The sequence below is a fragment of the Canis lupus genome, chromosome 6, assembly GCF_048164855.1.
Source record: "Canis lupus baileyi chromosome 6, mCanLup2.hap1, whole genome shotgun sequence".
Lineage (NCBI taxonomy): Eukaryota > Metazoa > Chordata > Mammalia > Carnivora > Canidae > Canis > Canis lupus.
In genome coordinates, this window is record NC_132843.1 from 66,854,790 (window position 1) to 66,877,289 (window position 22,500).

At 49.0% G+C, this 22,500-nt stretch overlaps 1 long non-coding RNA gene across 1 annotated transcript; it reads left to right on the forward strand.

The window, feature by feature from the left end:
* Positions 1-7,023: 7,023 nt before the first annotated feature.
* LOC140634757 (uncharacterized) lies at positions 7,024-18,905 on the forward strand. The gene is made up of 3 exons (XR_012032143.1): positions 7,024-7,098; positions 13,963-14,019; positions 18,210-18,905. It is a non-coding gene; the product is annotated as an uncharacterized lncRNA (long non-coding RNA).
* Positions 18,906-22,500: the final 3,595 nt, after the last annotated feature.

Below are 22,500 nucleotides of genomic sequence, written 5' to 3' on the forward strand. Positions count from 1 at the left end.
TGATTCCATAGGACTGGGGCCCAATAAGAAGAGGAAAAGCTACTGGAAACCTTTCTATCTGACTGCATGTGCACAGAAAAGAGGCCATGTGAAGAGGATGAAGCAAGATGTTGTCTGCGAGCCAGGAAGGGAAGCCTTACCAGAAAGCAATCCAATGGCACCCTAATAATCTTAGGCTTCCAGCCTCCAGAGCTGTGAGAAAATATATCCCTGTGGTTAAGCTCCCCAGCATTTTGCTAAGGCAGCCCAAGCTAATACAGGAACTCAGGCTGTAAGGGAGCCATAAAACAGCTACCCAGGGAATCAAGGCAGGTACAAGGTATAGCCATGGCAAGTTGGCCTCAGATTCTTCTGCTGGGAGCCCAGTGTTGGGGAGAGCTAGAAACAAACGCCATCTCTCTTCCACGAATTTAATAATACTAAAGCTGATCCAGGAAGTGTGACTTAGGTACACAGTAAAAGTGGGCTTCCTAACCCTGCCTCTGGGATGAGACACGTTTGCCCTTCCAGGTGCTAGCAGAGCTGCCCACTAAGCTGAGTGCCCAGCTGAAAGCCCATGACAGCCTACACTCTCTGGAGGCAGCCAGATTCTAAGAGAGTCAAGGAGGGACTGAGCCAGGTACCCTCAGCCCCCTTTCCCAAGCTCACTAAGCTCTTAAACTACTTAGAAGAAAAGAGGAAGGGGAAGAGAAGAGTGTTAACCTAATCAAACCCCTTCCATATGAAAACACAGAGAGGAAAGAAAGTTCCTCTTAAGTTCCTCTTAACACTCATCCCTGTTCCATTCTAAGAGTCTCTTCAAGTCTCCAATACAGTAGGATGTGTGTCCAGCTTTCAACTAAACAATAAAATTATAAAATTCACAATTTGCATAGAACGTCCCTTTATTGTACACATATCCATAGACACACACACACACACACTTAAGCAATCCTGGGACACTTCCCACATGGAAGGTAAAAATGCCGGGTTGCTGAAGATGTGTGAGCTGATATGTGGCCCTGTTTCTGAAGGGGACAGTGGACATCTGTTGAGCATGGCTTGATATTCTTGCAGCAGTCTGAATCCAGGCACATCCTCTTTTGCTGGAAAATGGGTGCATTTGTTCATTTTTTTATTCAACAGATATTTGCTGTTGAATGTTTATTATGTGCCAAACTTTGTGCTCTGCTGATTGATCAGGAAAACAGCAAACAGCAGCCCTAAACAGCTATTTACCCAGGCCAGGCACCTGCGCGTAGTCCCTCCCCACCCCTCAACACCCTTATCCAGTCAACCACCAAGGCCTGACATTCTATTCTTCATGTATCAAAACCCCTTTACTTTTTTCTATCCTCTCTCTTCTTCCTTGGTCTTTTTTTTTTTTTTTAAGATTTTATTTATTTATTCATGATAGTCACACAGAGAGAGAGGCAGAGACACAGGCAGAGGGAGAAGCAGGCTCCATGCAGGGAGCCTGACGTGGGATTCGATCCCGGGTCTCCAGGATCATGCCCCGGGCCAAAGGCAGGCGCCAAACCGCTGCGCCACCCAGGGATCCCTCTTCCTTGGTCTTGACCATCATGTTCTTTTCCTTGGATTTCTACAACCACTTAATTGGTTTTTCTGTTTTCAGACTTATTCTCATCCAGTTGAACTGCCACACCACAGTACATAGTAAGAAATAAGGCCTCACCTAAAGAGAGATCCGTCTTTTGTCTGGGCTCCTGGGAGGTAATCCCTAAACTTGCAGTTTTCACAGCATGGGGAGTGTCTTTGTTATTCAAGACCAACCCCTCCTTTATGCTAATGAGATGAGTCAGGGTGGGGCTGGCCTAGCCTAAAAGATCAACCTAGTGATTGAGGTTGGGACTTTGGGCCACGTGATAACCTGACTTCCAGGAAAGGGAAGGAGTCTGACGATTGAGTTCAATCCTGCAGGCAATTATTCAGTCATGCCTAGGTAATGAAGCCTCAATAAAAACTCTGGCCACTAAAGCTTGGATGAACTTCCCCAGGTGAGAACACTTGTGTGTATTCATCTAGAGATGCTGGGAAGCAATGCATCCTGAGGACACAGAAGCATCATGTTTAGAACTCTTAGTTCTACTCTCCTGATTCCAATTAATTGTATCTTTGACGAATTCCTATTTGCATCTTTTTATTATAATAAAAGTCTATTCCTAAGTATAAAACTTTCCTAAATATCAAATTATCCACTGTAATGGGTAGCCATGGGAACCCCTGAATTTGCAGCTAGATGCTATAAAGAGAAGGTGATCCTGGGGACCCCCAAACTTGGGACTGGTGTCTGAAGTAAGGGCAGATTTATGGGGACTGTGCCCTTAACCTTAACTTGGCTAAGTCACTGTACACAGCCAGAGGGGTTTTCTAAAATGGGACTATGATCACATCACATATCTGCCTTAAACACTTGAGGGATGTCTCCTTTTCTCTAGAATGAAGTCCAGATGCCTAAATATGGCTTCTAAGACCTCTGATGATTCTGCTCCCACATAACTCTTCAGTCTCATGTCCCCCACTCCCCATCAAATTTGGTATTCTAGCCACACTGAGCCACTTGCCACTCCCTAAGTGTTCTTGTTTTTCCAGATCTTGGAACATATTCTCTCCTCTCTACATTTCTACCACACCCCTTCTCTTAGCTAACTCCTACCAGTCCTTTAGGTCTCAGCTTAGATGTCACCTCTTCTGGGAAACATTTCCCATATACCCTCCACCAAGTCAGAGCTGGGTGCTTACTCCTTTCAAGGGACTTAGAAATGGTTTGGTTACTGGTCTGTCTCTCTAACCAGACCATGAACTTGTTGAACATGAGGACTGTTTTTTCTCTCCTGTTATATCCCCCAGGGCTTAGCAGACTAACACATAATTCCAAAATGAGAAATAATAACTTTGCAGGGGAGAAAACTGCAGACACCAACACAACTGGTGTTGAATAAATGAATAACTACATAAATAGGTTTGGGAAGGGTCTTCAGTCTCTTTAGTGGAGATTTGGAGGGCAACCTAGTTGTGTCCAATAGCCAATTACAAGTCATCTTTCAAGATGGCTCCACCCAGAGGTTGTTAATCTTATTCATTTGAGGTTGATTTTGGGGGCTTCAACTTCAGAGGATATGTTTTTTTAACTTTGTCTACAAAATTCTAAGAAGTGTCCCTGTCCACCCCAAGGGCACAGGATGCGGAGGGTGGGGGCAGGGAGTAGAGGTAAAAGATACAGCTGGTATGATTGGGAGATTGATTATATTAAGCAAATAAGTAAACTTATTGAGCAAATAGGTACATAGATTGAGGATAATGAGAGCCAGGTTGAAAGGGGAATTGCAAATATAGAAAGGGAGAGAGTTATGAAGAACCATAAAGATAGAATGGAGTTAGAGGCATTAATATCAGTGTATGTTTTTAATATATGAATACAGGTATATATAGAAATAGGTACAGATATCAGAATGTTTATACACATGTGTGTGCCTATACATACATGTATTTCCTACCAAAAGGGTCTAGAAACAATGACACCCCAGTAACAATAAACACACTAAGTGCCCAGCTTTTGATTTCTAAATACCATCCTCCACTGAAAGGAAGCAGGTCTCCCCTCTGGAAAGGGCTAATTCCAGGCTGCAGCAGGGAAAGCACAAGTTGAACCTGACACATATTGTTGTATCAGAAAGTAAAAAGGTATTGAGAATTATGGGGATGTGCCAGAAGGATGAAAGAGCAACGTGAAAGGACCACTGACTGTGTCAGGGACAATCTGAATAGCAAAATAAACAAGGATGACAATGGAATGCAACCTGCTGAATAAAATGAGAGCTCCTGCTGAAATAAATATGTAAACAAACACAGAATATGGAAACTCTCCTTCTGAGGGTAACCTGCCAATTAATAAAAGGAGAATGAATGATGAAAGTAGAAAACAATCATTTGGTAACTGTCAGAGTTGTGGTTGATTCCAGCAGGGACATGGATGGAGGCTAAGACTAGGGGATGGAAGCTTGATAAAGAGCAGGAATATCTCCCCACAAAATGTAAAAGGGGGAAATGGTGAGTTCACGTGGGAGAAACCTGACTTACACCAACATAACTAGTAATAATGATGAATCTCACCAAACAAGTGAAGGTGGTCAAAAGGTCCATAAAACAAAAAACAAAAACAAAAGAAAGAGAGAGAGAAAACTATCACCAGTGACGGGATGGCCTGACATCATGTTTCCCTATCCCACCACCATTTCTGTGGCATTCTTATCAAAAAAAAAAAAAAAGTATGACCCATTCCTGGTCATGAGAAGACACAGGATGAGAGGCCTGTACTCTTTAAAAGAGTTGAGGACATGAAAGACAAGGAAAGACTAAGGAACTGTTCCAGATAGGAAAAGACTAACAACAAGGCATGAGAGCAAGGCAACAGATGGTCCTAAAGATGATCACGAAAGAAACACTATGGACACAGCTGGGAAGTGTTGGAGGGGAGTCTCTGGAGTGGACAGTGTTGATGTACCAAAATTTACTTCCTGATTTGTATGGTTGAATGATGAATAGGTAGGAGAATACCCTTGTTTTGGGAGAAAATACCCTTGTTTATGGGGAAATATAGTTGGGAGTATTTAGAAGTGATAGGGCACCATGTCTGCAGGCTGGTCTCAGAAAATACATATGTGTATATAAACACACACACACATCCATGTGCATATACACACATGCAGATGCATAGAGAGAGAAGGAGAGGGAGGGTAATAGGGCAAATGCACTGAAATATTAAGGGTTGGGAAATCTGGGTGTAGGATTTGGGAACTGAGTATACTGTTCTTGCAGCTTTTCTGAAAGTTTGAAATTATTTCAAAATAAATTATTAAAAGTTATATGTAAACATATAAATAAGCTTCCCAATTCAGACACAGCTTTTTCCGCATCAGGGAGCCATGCTGGCTTCCTGCAGGTTCTATTCCTAACATCTTCAACCAAAAGCTGCTACTTTTGTCCCTTCTTGAATCAGTGTTCCTGTCTTCACTCAACAAAAAAAAAAAAAAAAGAAGAAAAACATTTTTTAAAAAAAGATTTTATTTATTTATTCATGAGAGACACACGAAGAGAGAGGCAGAGGCACAAGCAGGCTCCATGCAGGGAGCCCGATGTGGGACTCGATCCCGGGACCCCAGGATCACGCCCTGGGCCAAAGGCAGGCGCTCAACTGCTGAGCCACCCAGGCGTCCCAGAAAAACATTTTTTTAGGAAGTTCTGTGTATCAGTTAGCCAGGGCTACCATCACAAAATAGCACTAACTGGGCAGTTTAAAACACAGAAATGCATTTTTCTCACAGTTCTGGAAGCTAGAAATCCCAGAGCAAGGTGTCAGGAGGGTTGGTTTCTCCTGAGGCCTCTCTTCTTGACTCGCAGACGCCCGCCTTCTTGCTGTGTCCTCACGTGGTCTCCCCTCCGCACCTATGCCCCTGAGGTCGCCAATGCCTGGATTTCCTCTTCTAAGGACACCAGTCAGCTTGGATTAGGACCCATTCTAATGGACTAATTTTACCTTACTCCTCTCTCTGAAGGCAGTCCATTGTGAGGTCCTGAGGGGTCAGGACTTCAATGCACAGATTGATGAGGACAATTCATCTTCTCACTCTAGGTGTCAGGGGGTTAAAGATGGCTGGACAAGGGTACTGTCCTCAGGTGGGTCGCAGTCTAGCTGATGCTGACGTGAGAATAAGTGCCACCAACAAAGCAATGAACAGAGACAAGAGCAGCCCCCAGAGGAGCCACCCAGAGGAAGTGATTAGCCCCGCCTGGAAAGGCTTCACCCACAGAGTGGAGCCATTTGAACTCATCCTTGAAAGAACACATTTCTACCAGGCAGGGAAGGTCATTCTCTGCAGATTGAGGAGAATTGGAAGATGTTCGTTCTCCTTATGTCATAGATGATGAATACCTTGCCAAAGCCCCTGGGACAAGTTTCCGCCAGTCCTGACAATTCTGTGTGATATCTCATCACTCCACACAACAGGATTCCCTTCCCATATTCTTTAACGTAATTATATATTTGAAATGTCTTCTTCCTCTGTTTATTTTCTGACAACATCTGGAACTCCAACATCGTGTCAGGGCTTCAGCATCCTTGTTCTCTTTTTGTCTTTCGGTCTATCGCTAAGCATTCACCTTCTGGCTGCCCTGCTACGTCCCGTTTCCCTAACTTCAGGGGTTTTTTGTTCACGGGGGGTGCCAGGCTTCATTCCGCCTTGAAGCACTCTTCCCATTAGCTGGAGGATTTTTTTTTTTTTTTGACAAGAAAGGTGTATCTAAGCCCATTTTCTGTAAAATCTGTCACTGCCTAAGTGGTACCCTGCTGCTTGAGGCCTCATCCGTCTCCATGGCAATGTTCTGAAACTACTATTCTGCTTGTGTAAGTTCAAGGCCCGTCAAATTACTTATCATAACAGAGCCAGTGTAGCCCACCGAGGCACACGCATGCACATCTGGTGTGTCACAGCAGCATTCACGCATGTAGCCACAGTTGGGTTCATATTCGTGTCGAAAACAGCAGTACATCCTTTGAAATGGATAGCCCGCTCATCAGCTGACTTCATTTACTCTTCACTCATTCGTTTATGTATCCAGCTTAGTGGGGGAGACTGAGACATCAAAACACCTCCTCCGGGGGGCTGAGGGGGTGGGTGGGACTCAGGGATGGCTTCACCAAGGAGCGGTCAGCTGAGCACCGAAGGGGAAAGGCCTTCCTGATAAAAACAAAGCCCAGGCAAAGGCACGAAGATATGAATGAACATACGAAGTAACAGAAGGAAAATGTCAAATAATAAGGCAGAAATGGGCTGGAGGTGGGGGTGATGGAGGAATGTATAGAGACAAAGGAGAATGGGTGCTAGAGAGAGGGGTAGCAATGAGGTCCTGAGGGGTGTGTATAAAATACTAAGGAGTCTGCACTTCTTAAGCAATGCGGAAAATCTTAAGAGGAAGTGCAGCATCATCAGATCTGCATTCTAGAAAGCTCTCTTCCACTGCTGCCCCAGGAACCAGCCAGGAAGAAGCTGACCAGAGACTGGGAGTGTGCACAGGAGAAAGCCAAGCACCACTTAAGAGGTAGGCCAGGGATGACTTCTTGATCAATTAGATGGAGGAGGGACGGATGGATATCTTGAAGATTCCGGGCCCATGTGACATCAAAGAAAAAGAGGAGGGTGGGGGAGAAGATGAAGCATGTAGCTGGGGACAAAGATACCCTTGTCCCCACTTTCCCCCACACCCTTAATTCTCCGTCACAGGAACAAAGCAATGTGACAAGCTAATCCCCACTGAGGTAAGATGTAAGGGTCTAATATGTGACTCCCTACCCACACCCCCCACCCACCAGGAATCACGTTCGGTTAACCAGAGTCCCCATGTAGCCAATGTTAATTGAGGGAATGACTCTTCTATAGTGAAATTCTGGGCAGTGCTGGGCAAGTTGGGGATATGTTTTCAGGTAGGGAGACCTTCCCAGCATCCCTAAAATCACATCGTGGAAGCTCTAACTAAAACTCTTAGTGAAGAGAATGCTGTTAAAATTTCATCTTCATTCCAAAGAACCCCATTCATACCATAGATAAAGGGGCCTTCCTCCTGGGCAGGATTCTGCTCTCTTAGCATGGGATGATGGGACATCAGATGTCATAGAGCTCTGGGGTCACTGAGTTCGGGTCCTAGCCCCACCACTCATGTTAGTTAACCTAAGACACGATTCCATCATTCCTTAAGCAGGGGCTCAGAACATCTGCCACTCGGATTGTTGTGAGCCTTGATGTAAATGGCAAGGTCGCAGCAAACATTGGTTCCTTCTTGTGCCACCTCACCCCCACCCCTGTCATCTCATTTCAGATGCAAATCTTCACCGGTCACCCTCACTACCTCCACCATTTTTCACAGTGTCTTTCAACACCCAATTCACTTGGAGAAGCCTCATTCTCTCCCTGTTCATGGGCTATTAGCTGCTCTAACAGCTTTAGGTGATGAAAAGCCACCCTTTGGGAGCAGGAGCTCAGGGCCTGCAGCCCCTTGGGTGGGAGGGGGGTGAGCGCTGTGCTCCAGAACCGCCTGCAGGGGGCAGCATCGGGCAGCGTGAGGCCAGCCCGGGCGCCCCTGGAAACAGCTGGAGCCCGGCTGGGGTGGGAGGACCGAGGAGGAGGGGCTGGAATTCAGACTCCAGGTGACAAAGGACTCAGTTGAGGCCACGAGGGTCTACACTCAGCCTCCCGGGGAGTCGAGTCACTGGGGAACAGGGGAGCAGGGAGGAGGGTTTTTTTGAAGCACTCCTGGTCCCATCAAGTTCAGCGGGGTTTTTCCAAACCAAGACTGACAGCTCTTACCTTTCAATAAGGCATCCACCCCCCAGGGGCACCCACCCCCCAGGGGCACCCACTCCCCAGGGGCACCCACCCCCCCAGGAGCGAAAGGCCTCTCCTTCTCACCCAGCCAGAGGCCCTCGGTGCAGATGCCCCATCCTCCATGAGGCGGTGGGAGGGAGCCCCTGAGAGGACAAGATGGGGAGCTAGCTCCCCAACAAGCGGTTTCAACTGCTCACATCCTCAGCCCCATTTGGGAGTCCTGGAGAGGACTGAAGAAATAAAGAACACAGCTGACACTTAAAAGCTATTAACACTGTTGGGGCGCCTGGGTGGCTCGGCAGCTGAGCATCTGCCTTTGGCTCAGGGCGTGATCCTGGGGTCGTGGGATCGAGTCCTGAATCAGGCTCCTCCCCAGGAGCCTGCTTCTCCCTCTGCCTGTGTCTCTGTCTCTCTCATGAATACATAAAGTCTTAAAAAAAAAAAAAAAGAAAAAGAGAAAACACTGTTGAAGACCGCAGATGTGAAACTGCAGGAGGACACAAGGATGCACATCATCAGGTGCTCTGCGGTTTCTGATCAAGCACCGCCAGAGGCTCCAGGTTCCCAAACCTCAGGTCGCATGGTCAGACGTGGGATGATTTTCTATGATTGGTGAATTTATTTTTTCTGAGATTTATTTATTTATTTATTTATTTATTTATTTATTTATTTATTTAATGAGAGCAAGCTTGAGCATGGGGAGGGACAGAGGGAGAGGTAGAGAGAGAGCGAGAGAGAGAGAGAGAGAGAGACTCTAAACCAGACCACCAGACCCCCCCCCCCCCCACACACACACACACACACACACTGAGCTCAGAGCTGGATACAGGGCTTGATCCCAGGACGCATTCCCTCCCCTCCAGAGCACAACCTGCACTGAAACCAAGAGTTGGACACCCAACCAACTGAGCCACCCAGGTGTCCCTCTGAATTTATTTACATGGAAAAACAAAGAGATAAAATTATTAAAATCAATCAAGACTGCCCAGAATATGGGATCCCTGTAGGGACAAATGATCTGAGCTGTGGGAATCTGGAGAAGAGATTTATTAATGCAGGCAGCATTAAGCAAGATCTGGGGGGCTTGGTGCCTGGAGGCCTCATGCCAATGAGAGACACTCGTCGCTCTCCGATTAACTTCGGTTGGGGTGGGGAACTGCGATGTCACCATGACATCACACCTTCCAGGAATCACTGAGTCAGCCTGAGGCCCCAGGCAGGACCCACTCACTCACTTCCTCCAACAGTGGGAGCCACTCCCCCACCCCCAGGCAAGGCTTTGGGCCTGGTTTTTTACTGCCATCCACCCCTGCTCAAGACAGTGGGGACCTGGCCCAGAGTACATCAGCTGGGCAGAGATACACAGCAGGGCTCACTCCCACTCACGCTGTCCCTGTAGGCTGAGGAGAGAGTCCCCCACCCCACCCGGGATAGTCCTGGTTGGGAGCCCAAGTGCCCCTGGGAGAGGTGGCTCTTTCAGCTCTGTCAGTCACACCTCCTGGGGAACAAACTGAGGTATTTCTAAGGAACTAAGTTGTGAAGGAAGAATTAGAAGGCAGAACGTAAGGAGGAATTGGGGCTGGGGGAGTAAGTGTAGGGAAGCTGAAAGAAAATCTTGCCCACCTCACATCTGAGAGTTGTTCCAGATACAGTACGGCTGTGGTACCCCAGTCACAGGGAAATTGGGGGGCTTGTCCAGGCCCACTCCTTTCTCACTAGAGGGTGGGCACTTCCACAGCCACACTCAGTCCATGGCCAGAAACCCAGGAACGGGGCCAGAGCTGTCTATCTGTAGCCTTCAGGGGATGACTTTCTCTTGCCCCTTCCCCAGCATAGTCATAGGGGCCTCCCTTCCTCCCCAGATCAGACCCTTCCCTTCTCTTCCCTTCCCTGTTAAGAGCATTCAAGTCAGAATCTGTCCACACCATATCACGGTCTGTTTCATCTTTGCATTAAACCTGATGCTCTGTAAGCTAGTCTTACCAAGACAAAATTTAACCGCTAGATAGTAATGAGCTTTTAAAGCACTTCAAAGGTCCTGTACTCACCTCCCTCTCCCTCTCTGCCCCCCTTCTCTCTCTCTCTCTCTTTCTCTCTCTCTTTCTCTTTCTCTCAAACAAAATGAGTCCCCAGCATATTAAGACCCATGATGTAAAATGAAGGGGCTATGGTCTGGTCCCATTCTCTGGGCCACTCAGCTCCCTTCTGGAGCACTACAGTCATGGGGGTGTCACTGTGAACTGCCAAACCAGACTCCGTTCAGAGAGTAGTGAGAAGCTGCCACATGAGAGTAAGTAGGAAGGAATCTAGAGTGTGGCAGGCTTTTGTTAGCATTAAGTGAAAGAATATGATAAAAGATCAAAACACCAGATGGGTAGGTATTGCCCTTTCGTAGACGAGAAAATGGGAGATTCAGAAAGGTGGAAGAAACTCTCCAGGGTCACACAGCTAGTGAGTGACAAAGCCAGCCTCAGAAGCCAGGGTGATCTGACTCCACGAAGCTGGGCCTTACTACTCAGATACTCTGACTCAAAGTTAAGAGCCTCCTCTGAGTCACAAATTATAAAATTAGAGTTTCATTCAGCAATTCACAAAACCTTAAGGTTGGAAGACATTTTAAAGGTTGTCCAAGCAGATGTGTAAATTGCCTACATAGTGTCCTGGCTTCCGCTAGGAGACATCAACTCCAGGAAGTGCTTGTGTCCTGATTCAGCCCATGCCAGCTCAGAATTATTAAATAGTTCTTTTGCGTTTGGAGCCGAAATCTCTCTCCCTGTAATGTCCACATATTGAGTCTGCCCTCAGGGACACAGAGAACCTGAGCAGTGTGTCACTCCTGAATTGTCCTTCTCCTGACGACACACTCTAGATTCCTTCCTACTTACTCTCATGTGGCAGCTTCTCACTACTCTCTGAACGGAGTCTGGTTTGGCAGTTCACAGTGACACCCCCCATGACTGTAGTGCTCCAGAAGGGAGCTGAGTGGCCCAGAGAATGGGACCAGACCATAGCCCCTTCATTTTACTTCATGGGTCTTAATATGCTGGGGACTCATTTTTATCTTGTTAGAAATGAAAACCTTTGCATGGCTTCCCATGTGCTGAGCCTAAGCGACATCTTCTCCCACCCCTTGTCCAGTTGGGCTTGAGATGCTCATGACCTGTGGCCTCCATGTAGGCCATGCCTAATAAGTACTCCTGGGCTGTCTGGCCATCCCCCTGCGGTGTGGGCCCCCTCCTCAGTGTGCCCGGCATCACTCACTGACCCACCAAGGCTCAGCCACATCTTCCCTCTGGTGCCAGCTCTGGCTGTCTACTCTGAGACTCTGCCAAGGGGTCCATCCCCCTGACCCAGTCACCCCTCAACAGGCATGTTGGCTTTTAATTCCCTGCCACATTATACACTCCTAGGCATCGCCTGGGAAGTTCTGGAGAAGAAGCAAGGGCCACGGTGTCAGGCCCTCCCGCTGGTGGAACAGTTTGCCAGCATTTCTGCTGTGCCATGGGTACCCCGTACAAGGATTTTTCTTCCCAGTGATCCAAATCTACTTTCTACTTCCTGCCACTCCATCTGGGCTGTTTCTACCCCTTGGTCCCCTACTCCCATCTGGCTGGTGGGCAGGGCACACAGCGCGTTACCACCCTTCTCATCCCTTCTGAATCTTGCTCCAAGCTTCTCCCGGCAGCAGATAAGTTTTTCTACAGGGCAGGTACTTCTTTTGTGTCAAACCTTCTATTCTTTCTCAGCATGATGGCTCAACCCATCGCTCTATGCTCAGACCCCCAAGCTTTGCTCTCAATACAGAACAGGAATCTTCTTGAAAAGTAAAAGCCTTCTCCCTCTAAAGAACCAGGCTCCCAAGATTATTGAGTATTAGCTTGCTATGGATTTTAAAAATCTAGTTTAAAATGTGAAGCTGAGCAAGACTTCTTTGTTCTGGGATATACGGAGCTCCTCTGAAACCACAAAGACATTGATTCAGTGAGTAGGAACCTTTTGCTTCCTGAGAGTGAAAATCCATTATTATAATATGAATAATAATATCTTGTTTCTTTCTCATGGCCCAAGACAAACATGTAAAAGAACTTAGCTCTTCTATGTCCCATTCTCATTGCATTCTTCTATCTTTTCTGCGTCCTGAGTTCTGTTTCTCCAAGATCTCTACTTGACCCTCTATAACTACAACCCTTAGCTATCTTGTAAGGGTCTGTCTCACTCATTACTCATCCCACCTTGTGGCATAAAGGTCACACCCTCTAAAGGTGTGCTCCCATCTGCTCACATCACTGTGCTTTCATTACAGGCATTAGCATATTTAAAACCAATTAAACTATGATTGTTTTCACCCCAGCCATACTGCTCTCAATCCACTTAACAAGGATGGGAAAGTGGAGCTTGTTGTTCATGTTTAAACGACATAGCCCAACTTATAAGCATAGATGCAACAAGGTCTAAGCCAAGGGTGACACCCCCCCACCCCCACCCCCCGTCACTCACCTGGAAACATCACCCCCTACACCACTCGTATCAGGTACTCACTCCAGGATCTGTGCTTTTAAGCCTCTTTCTCACCCAAACCATTGGATGCCCTCCAACCACTAAGGCATCATACAAAATGCCTTGACCTCAACTTTGAGCCAGTTCTCTCAGCAGGATTCTGGGGGCTTATGCAGCATCCAGCTCCCCCAAATCTCTTCACATTGCATAAAATTTCCCTATTACAAAAACATTTTTTTCATTTGCTCTCTCTAATGCACTTTCGGTTCATTCATTCATTCTGTAAACATTTATGAACACCTTCACTGTCAGGCACCGTTCTGGGCACTGCAGCTACAGTGATCAACAGGCTGGACGAGGCCAGGCTTTCGAAATTCCATTCTGGGGGCGCCTAGGTGGCTCAGTTGGTTAAACATCTGACTCTTGATCTCAGCTTAGGTCATGATCTCAGGGTCATGCACTGGACTCCACGCTGTATGTGGGGACTACTTAAAAAAAAATCTATTCCAGTGAAGATACACAATATACAAGGACATGGGAAACAGACAGGAGCACTGCAGATTGTGATTACATTCTCTGAAGGAAATAAATAGGATCTCATAAGAGAACACAGCAGGAGGCCTTTTAGAAAGGGAGAACAAGGAAGACTTCTCTGAGGAGGCAGCTAACATTTAAATTGACATCTGTCAGATGACAAGAGGCAGGAGGGAGAAAAAGTGGTCCAGGCTGAGGGCTAAGAAAGAGCAAAAGCCCAGGGCCAGGAGGGAGCCTGGGGGCAGGGAGACCACCCAGGCTTGGCAAGGTCAGGGTAAGAGCTGAATTTCACTCAACCTGCTGGGAGATGACATGACCTGATGAAAATTGTCAAAAGTCGCTCCGGCCACTGTGTGGAAAATGAAACTGAGGATTAGAGCAGGAGAGGGAGTGGGAAGAAAAAAGCCATTCAGGCCATTGCCCTTGTCTCCACAGCACATGATGCCCAAGGTGTTGGTAATGCAGATGGAAGGCAGAAGAAGGATGGAGGCACAATTCAGAGAGAGGGAGATTTTGGAGCTAGGACTGATTTTTGTCATATTGTCATTGTCAGACTTTAGGAAAATGCACGAAGGAGCATCTCATCTCACCCTGGGAGTCGGAGAGACAGGTGAGGAGGGGGGATTGGGAGAGGTGTCCTGTCCTGCTGTGTGTCTGTGTACACACACGCACGCTCATGTGCACGTGTGCACACACATGCAACTGATTTGGGGGAAGAGCTGAAAGCCTTCTAGAAAGAAGGGAGGGAAGGGGGTGGGAAGAGGCAGAGGTGTGCCAAGTACTAACAACCTGAAAATTGAAAGAAGCTGTGTTTCTTGCATGACATCATCACTCCCCTCATCAAGTATCCGATGGGGCATTTCCCGGTCATGACAAAGGAATGGTGCACATCCATCACAGCTAAGTTGCTCTCTCCTATTGTTTCACTGTAGATACGAGGATCTGAGCTAGCCGCACGCATCTCTAGGCTAGCTTCAGAACTTTGCCTCCATCTGTAACAATGATTCTGTGAAGGAAAGAGTTCCAAGTTCCTAACAAGTGACCTATAAATAAACCCTTGGAGCACAACGTGGAGGAAGTTCCTCTGCTTTACCCCACTGAGAGGCGGGGGCTAATTCCCTTTGCACACTTCACACTTGCTGCAAATCCGCTTTTTTCTTACAAATCAGTATCTCTGCTGCTTACTCATGTTCAGCTTGTGGCCAATTATGACACTCCAGGATTTATTTTCTTCTGTAGTGTTGCCCAGAAGGGTTTAAGCTATTCGTGTCTGTGCCAGTTCATAGTAGAATGGCCCAGAGGAGTCATAGCAGGAAGCACTTTTAAGAGATGTTTAAAGAGAGCCTACCTCCTTATAAGCAAAGGCTAAAGAAAGTATATTCTTTTAAAGTCCAGCATGAAAACTTTTCTGTTTTTAAAGACCTATAAATGTAACCCAAGATTTCCAGACCTACCAGTCTAAGATATAATAACAATAGAAATCCATAGTTGGCTGGTTCTGAGCCACACCTGCTCCAGGCACCCCCGGAGACACCATCCCGTATCTTTGGGTGTCTCCAGGAGGACTCTCGAAGTCTCCAGAAAGGCTAAGTCAGGAGCTCAGACATGTGGTGCTCCACATGACCAGAGGTATGAGCCTCAGTTTCCCCATCTGTAAGCTGCAAAATGTAAAATATGAAAGTAGGGATAAGTCTCATCTCAAGGTGTTGTTCTAAGGATAAAATGACCTAATACCTATAAAGGACCAGAGCACGGTGCCCAGCAAAGAGGAGCCATTCACTAAATGATAGCCACCGCTACCATATTATCATTACATATCATTACATCATCATCCTCAATACCCCCGATTCCCCTAGAACAGAGCTCTCCTCCTGTCCCCTAAGACGTTTTTCCAGGCCCAGCTCCAGTTCAGCACACTTCAGAATCCAGTAGCAGCTCCCAGGGATCTCTGAGGTCTTCACATGACTGGGCCCCTGGCCAACCTGCCCCAGCAGACATGCCCAGGCTTGTCTCCCTCACTCTCAGCCTCAGGCCAGGCTGCTAACACTCAAATGCACAGGTCCAGGGACTCCGGGGCAGAAACACACCACTAGCCACTAGCCAATCCTGCCACTCCCTGTCCCTCGCTGCCCCCTCCTGCAAGGCATGCTTACTCCCAGTCTTCCTGGCCCTGAGACCAAGGCTCTGAAGAATCTGGCTCCTGGCCAGGATGGTAAACAAGGCGTGGGCCTCTGAGAGTCTCTGAAATTATCAGTAGGCCCTCAGAGGGCTCGATGGTGAAAGCCAAAAATAAATCACCTACAATAAAGTCAGGCAATTGGGAGAAAATAGCCGGGGGTATAAAAACACCTGATGTGGAAGGCAGAGGAAAGGTAGGGGTAACACTGCAGCTTCCCTCAGTTCTTCCCCCATGAAAGTCCAGTGCTGTCAGCATGAAGCCAAAAAAACTCTTGAGGCATCATTGCCTGAAATGCCAACTCTGACATTTGTAGAGTGACCTATGACAAGTCTTTCATGTTCTGGGGAAGCACAATTTCCTCATTTAAAATCAGGAGAGCAGCCCAGATGCACGTCCATCTGCAGTGAGGCCATTTGCCATCACCTTCACCTTGACTCTGCTCAGTGGCATGATCATCCTTGTCTTCCCCTGTGTACTTGCTGTGTGCTGGTGGCTATCAGGCCTGGAGAGTGCAGGGGAGCAGAACACAGCACCCCAAAATAGGCCGCTTTGGTGTAAGGACTTGAATCTGAAGGCAACCGAGAAACTGCAAGAAAAGCTCTCCACCTTCCTGCTCTTTGCCCAAAATCAAGGCATAAATTTGTAAAGAGGCCCCCGCACCCCTCTCTCCCAGGAAGATCAGAAGTTACTCACCAGAGACCCCTCAAGACTCTTCTCAACCCCAAGAAGGCACCAGAAGAAGGCTGCACAAACTTTACCAACTAGCCCTCAATTGCCTTTAATTTCCCCCAGATATTCACTTTCCCACAGCTCGCTACCCTTGGAAGCCAACATCCCTCTTCCTTGGTCTTGTCACTTTTCTACAAGTGTATTGTTCTTTCGTTAAGATGCTCTGTAAGTCCAAGTTGCATGCCCCCCTTTGAGTTACTCATCACTGAGTGCTCCCATGTGTACGTGCAATGTGTAATAACCTTCTGTATTTTCTTTTGTTAATCTGTCCTTTCTCAGTCTGGTTTGGAGGGCTCCAGTCAATGCACCTAAAGTGTGCAGAAGGAAAAAGAGTAATTTCCTTCCCTTACAAAAGCAGAGCTGGCGGTGGCGGGAGAAGTGTGCATTTGTGGGGGAGAAGAGGTGTCACCATTCCCACGACTGTGCACACACAGGGCAGGCCAGGAACAGGAGGAAAGCTAAGAGCCTAGGCAGGGCCCTTAACTCAAGAAGAGGCCGGGGGATCTCCTGGGAAGGTCAGCTGGCCTCCTGGAAGGACAAGCTGGGAGTGCAGACCTAGAAGATGCAGGCCATTCCAGGAAGGGAACCAGAAGCGGGAAGGGAGCTATAAATGCAGGGTTTCTTTTGCTGAGAGGAGAAGTTGTGAAGTGAGCACAGAAGGTATGAAGCCAGAGGGCCCGGTGCCTGTGGTGAAGGGGCTCTCGCTGGAGCCCCTGGGAGGCTGGAGCACCCTGTCCAGGCCAGGAACAGTCAGATGGCTAGTGGTGTGCCCCTCAGGCTTCAGAGGACAGGTCACATTGACACCCCTGCTGGGGATGGAACCAGGTGGCAGGGAACTGGTGGGGGACCACTGCAGAAGTCTGCAGAGAGCAGAAGCCAGAGCAAGGCAGTAGCAACAACGGACAAGAGGGGAGAGGGATTGAAGCCACTGGCTCAGACCCTGCAGGGGTACCAGGCTGAACTGATACAGACCAGCTGTTCTCCTTCCTCCCACCATGCTCAGCAGCTTTGATCCTTCTTCCTTGAATAAGATGAGCCTGCAATTAGCAAGACTCTGCACACGAACCAGAGGTGGCCCAGTGGTGCCCTGACTGCAAGTTAGAATCATCTAGGGAGCTGTTAAAATGCCAGTGCCTGAGCCCTCTCCAGACCCATGAAATCAGGATTTCTGGGGGTGCTCCTACTGTTTTCATTTCTGAGAACAGTTTCTCCTCTCCCTTCACTGGACAGTTCCCTACTTACTTCCCAACTTAGCTGAAACCTGTGTCCTCTGTGAGGACACCACCCCCAGCCCTCGGTGGTCCCTGCTGGGCATGCATCAGGCCCCCCTCAGGGCCAGGACCTCAGCCGACCTATCCTTTATTTGACCCAGAGTAGACACTAGATACATACTTATTGGATGAAAAACAGGAATGAGTGGATCTTATTTATAGGTTGCCTCTTCCTAGAGCTCTATCTCCTCACTAAGAAAGGGGATTAACCCAAATCCAAGATCTAGGTTCAAGTCTCTTAGCTGTCCAGGTGGAGGGTTTGAGGAGACCTCCAGAATTGGTGAAGGAGGGACCAGGACCAGTCAACAGCCCGGATCACTGTCTCTTTCCCCTTTCCAAGTACAGCCAAGAGAAGGAAGCTGCCTCTTTCCTCCCAGTTAAGCATGGCCAATGTCATGACCCTTGAGCCAAAATGCCATCCCTGCCCCACTGCTGACCTCCCTGCCCCTGTGGAAGGGTGGACAACATCTTTCCTGAGAAAACCAGAGGGGAGCTCTTGCAGGAGGAGCCCAGTAGGGAAATTCTTCATCTGTAACCCTTCATCTGTAACCTCAGACCCTGAAGGCCTGAGGACCCATATCTGGGGGCAGGGACTGTATAATTTTTGTCTTTGTCCCTTAGCACCAGCTGGTAACTAGGCCTCTCAGCTCCTAGGACATCCAAGGTTCTGCTGCTACTGGGAGACACAAAACGTAAGTCCAAGAATCCCAACCAGTGAGCTCAGCTCCTCGGGGGAGAATGAAGCAGCTGGACATTTAAGATGAGGTTTTAGCAAATGTTGGCGAGGATGTGGAGAAGGGGAACCCTCTTGCACTGTTGGTGGGAATGCAAGCTGGTGCAGCTACTCTGGAAAGCAGTGTGGAGGTTCCTCAAGAAGTTAAAAATAGAGCTGCCCTATGACCCAGCAATTGCACTGTTGGGGATTTACCCCAAAGATACAGATGTAGTGAAACACCGGGACACCTGCACCCCAATGTTCATAGCAGCAATGTCCACAACAGCCAAACTGTGGGAGGAGCCATGATGTCCTTCGACAGATGAATGGATAAAGAAGATGTGGTCTATACAATGGGATCTTACTCAGCCATCAGAAGAGACGAATACCCACCATTTGCTTCAACATGGATGGAACTAGAGGGTATTATGCTGAGTGAAATAAGTCAATCGGAAAAAGACAATTACCATATGGTTTTACTTATATGTGGAATATAAGAAATAGTGAAAGGGATCATAAGAGAAAGAGGAGAAACTGAGTGAGGAAAAACTAGAGAGGAAGACAAACCATGAGAGACTCCTAACTCTGGGAAACAAACAAAGGGTTACAGAAGGGGAGGAGGGGGGTGGAAAGGGTAACTGAGTGATGGGCACTAAGGAGTGCACATGATGGGATGAGCACTGGGCATATAGTATATGTTGGCAAATTGAATTTAAATAAAATTATTTTAAAATGTTAAAAATTAAAATTAAATAAATAGGGATCCCTGGGTGGTGCAGCGGTTTGGTGCCTGCCTTTGGCCCAGGGCATGATCCTGGAGACCCGGGATCGAATCCCACGTCGGGCTCCCGGTGCATGGAGCCTGCTTCTCCCTCTGCCTGTGTCTCTGCCTCTCTCTCTCTCTCTCTCTCTCTCTCTCTCTCTCTCTGTGACTATCATAAATAAATAAAAATAAAAATAAAAATTAAAAATTAAATTAAATAAATAAAATGTGACAGGAAAAAGATCACTTGATACAAATAAAAATAAAATAAAATAGGTCCATGGTTAGAAAAAAAACAAAACAAAACAAGGTTTTAGGGTTATCAGGGCGCCCCTGCTATTCCCTGTGGCCACCTGGAAGTCCAGCTAATGACTGACCTCCCCAGGTTCAAAGTCTGATCTCCTCTCTGTCCCCTCCCCCGCACCCGAAAGCACCTCCTCTCTGTGACTTCCTTATTTCTATAAACAACCCACGCCATCCTCCTAGCCAGCACCGCAGTGTGTGTTTTATTCCTCCAGGCTGCTCACACACCACTCCTTCCTTGCCCTCCCCACCGCCCACAGACCTAGCCTTCCACCTTGGCCTCAGCTCCCCTTCAGACCCCTGCCAGGACAGCCCTGACCACGAGATTCCCCTCATCCAAACCTTCATCAGACCCCCACCCCCTAGTGAAGGAAGCAAACCTCCAAGTGGCTCCAACTCCACAAAATGGCGCCAACCTGCCTCCCAGGCTGGGTCTCCTTCCAAACTCCTGTTCGTGTTCAGCAGTCTGCCCAGATCCCCGCATGGGCCCTGAGCGTCTGTGCCTGCTATTTCCTCCACTCAGAAGAAGCATCACCCTTCCAAATGTCCAAGTCCTGCTCATTTGTCAAGTTCATTTCAAAGGCCCTCCACGAAGCCATTCCTGGCCCTGCCTGCCATGGCATTCCCATGAGGCCTGGCCAGCAACACAGCTCAGCAGAGGGGACGGACCCGGCCTCTGAGGCCCCTGGCCACAGTTTCAACAGCAGCAGTGCCCTTTACTAGCTGAAGGATGATGGGAGAGTCCCTTAGCCTCTCTGGACCATGACCTCCTTACCTTCCTGCTTGCTGTGAGGACCAACTGGGCAGCATTTCCTAAGTGCTCAATAAATCACCGTTGATACAAAGTCACCTCTGTTCTTCCTTCAGGTGGCTCAGCTGAGCCAGCTGTGAGCCTGCCTGCAGACACTCGTGAACGGACATCTCCAGTCAGACCCTGCTTGGTTCCGGCTGTCCATCCACTACATCTGGTGGCTCCTTACTGGGGGGGGGGGGGGGGGGGGGAGCGGGGGCGGGGGAGGGTGGCTTCTACTCTACAGCCTGACCTTCTTAGAAACACAGGAGCCTCTTTGGCAGTGAGCGCTTCCCCATCACCCACCCTACTCCCCACAGCTCCTCACTGAGCCCCTGAGAGTCCAGTAGGGCCAGAGCCAGGATATGCACAGCCACTCTGGGGTACCTCCCACCCCAACCAGAACCTCCAACCAACCTAGAATCTTTAAGTGACTTTAATGGGGGGAGAAATCCCATGTTGGTGGGTGCTAAATGGACCAGTTTGCCCTGAAATCAATCATATTAGCGGTATGGGTTCTCCTAGTGCCTCAGTCAAGAATTAGTTCAGTGCGGATTTTCTGCTTCAAGAAGGTAATAGTGGGGCAGCCCGGGTGGCTCAGCGGTTTAGTGCCACCTTCAGCCCAGGGCGTGATCCTGTAGACTGGGGATCGAGTCCCACGTCAGGCTCCCTGCGTGGAGCCTGCTTCTCCCTCTGCCTGTGTCTCTGTCTCTGTCTCTCTCTGTCTGTCTGTCTATCTCTCTCTGTGTCTCTCATAAATAAATAAAATCTTAAAAAAAAAAAAAAAAAGAAGAAGAAGAAGGTGATAGTGACTCAGTCCTACTCTCCAGAGGGGACCAGAAGACAGATGCTGATGAGGCCTTATGCAGATGACAAGGCAGATTTCTGGGAAAGCAAGAGGGTGAACACACATCTCAGGGCCAGAGAGCCCAGGGAGGGGTGACCCTAGAAGAACCCCAGGAGGGAAAGCAAGCGCAATTCTCAGAGCCGTCCAGGGATGCAGTCTGACAGGAGAAGCGCCAGGGGGAAAGATGCTTCCAACCCAAGGCTGGTTTGTCCTGTCCCCGGCAGAGAAAACGGACCACCTTCTGTGTCCTGCCTGACTTTTCCCCCAAAGGCAGAACCAGAGAAGCACAAAGCCGCACACTCACCCCTGTGATTTCTGTGTGTGCTTTACTCATGCCTGGGGGCCTGCATGGAAGAGAAGGGATATTCCAGCCCCTGACACGGGACAGCTCCCTCAAAGCCACTCTAAGTTCCCGTATGTGAAATTCTTTAAAATCCATTCCGACGGCCTCAGAAATGCACATTCTTCCTCCCCAAGTGAACCACGTCAAAGGGCATATTGCCAAGGCCTCACCCTAGAGCCCAGCCATCACATGCCTCCCGAAAGTCTCTGCCTGGTGGCGGTTCTGCCTGGGACCCAACCTGGGCAGCTGCTGGGCAGGCCTATCCCCGCCCCCCCCCACCCCCGCCCGCCTCCCCACCCCCACCCCCACCCCGGGGGCTGCTCTGACCGGAAAGCCAGGCTGCTCCACCAGCCCCCCCTCACCTAACGGGCCGCCAGGGAAGGGCCCGCGGCCCACACGCTCTCACTTCCTCTTTCCTAGAACAGAAATACGGCAGCGGCTTCACGCACCCACCGAGGAGATCTATTGCGTACCTTCTCCTACACCTGGACTTGGTTCTTTTCTGCACATTTTTATTCCCTCTTCTGCACCACTCACGGGTTCCTCTTCACCCAGCTCGCTCTCGCCTTCTCTCTCTCTCTCTCCCTCTGTCTCGCTCCCTCGCCTCTTCCCCTTGTAGCTTCCCTACCAAGGCCCCTGGCACACGGCACCTGTTCCCTCTGAGCTTCCCTCCTTCCCTGTGAGCCTGCCCCTTTCCACGCCTCAGACCCCCGTCCCTTCTTGCGGATCCCCGAGCCCAGAGGGCCCTGCGCCTCATTCCCAGGCCCCGTGCCCTCTACCTCCAGCTTCTCCTGCTCAGTTCAGAAAAGAGCTGGCCAGAGAAATCTGTCTCCTCCCCCTTTGCCCCTCCTCCCCCCTGGCACACAAAAGGGGACAGAGGCACCAGATGGCCTGGTGCTAGCTGAGGGGCTCGGGGAGGCTGCCGCCCCACAGAGGCCCCTGCTGGGCCTTCGAGCTAGTCCAAGCTGCTGCCGGGCCCAGCCACCCAGCTGGCAGAGGAGCAGGGCACAGGGCCAGCCTCCTCAGCTCTCCCTGCCAGCTCCCCCTGCCCGGTCTGCCCCTCGGCCAGTCTGGGAGGGGGGCCTGCTCGCCAGCTGAAAAGCAGAGAGTGGCACCGCATGCCAGAGCTGCAAGCACCAGGGGCCAGGGCC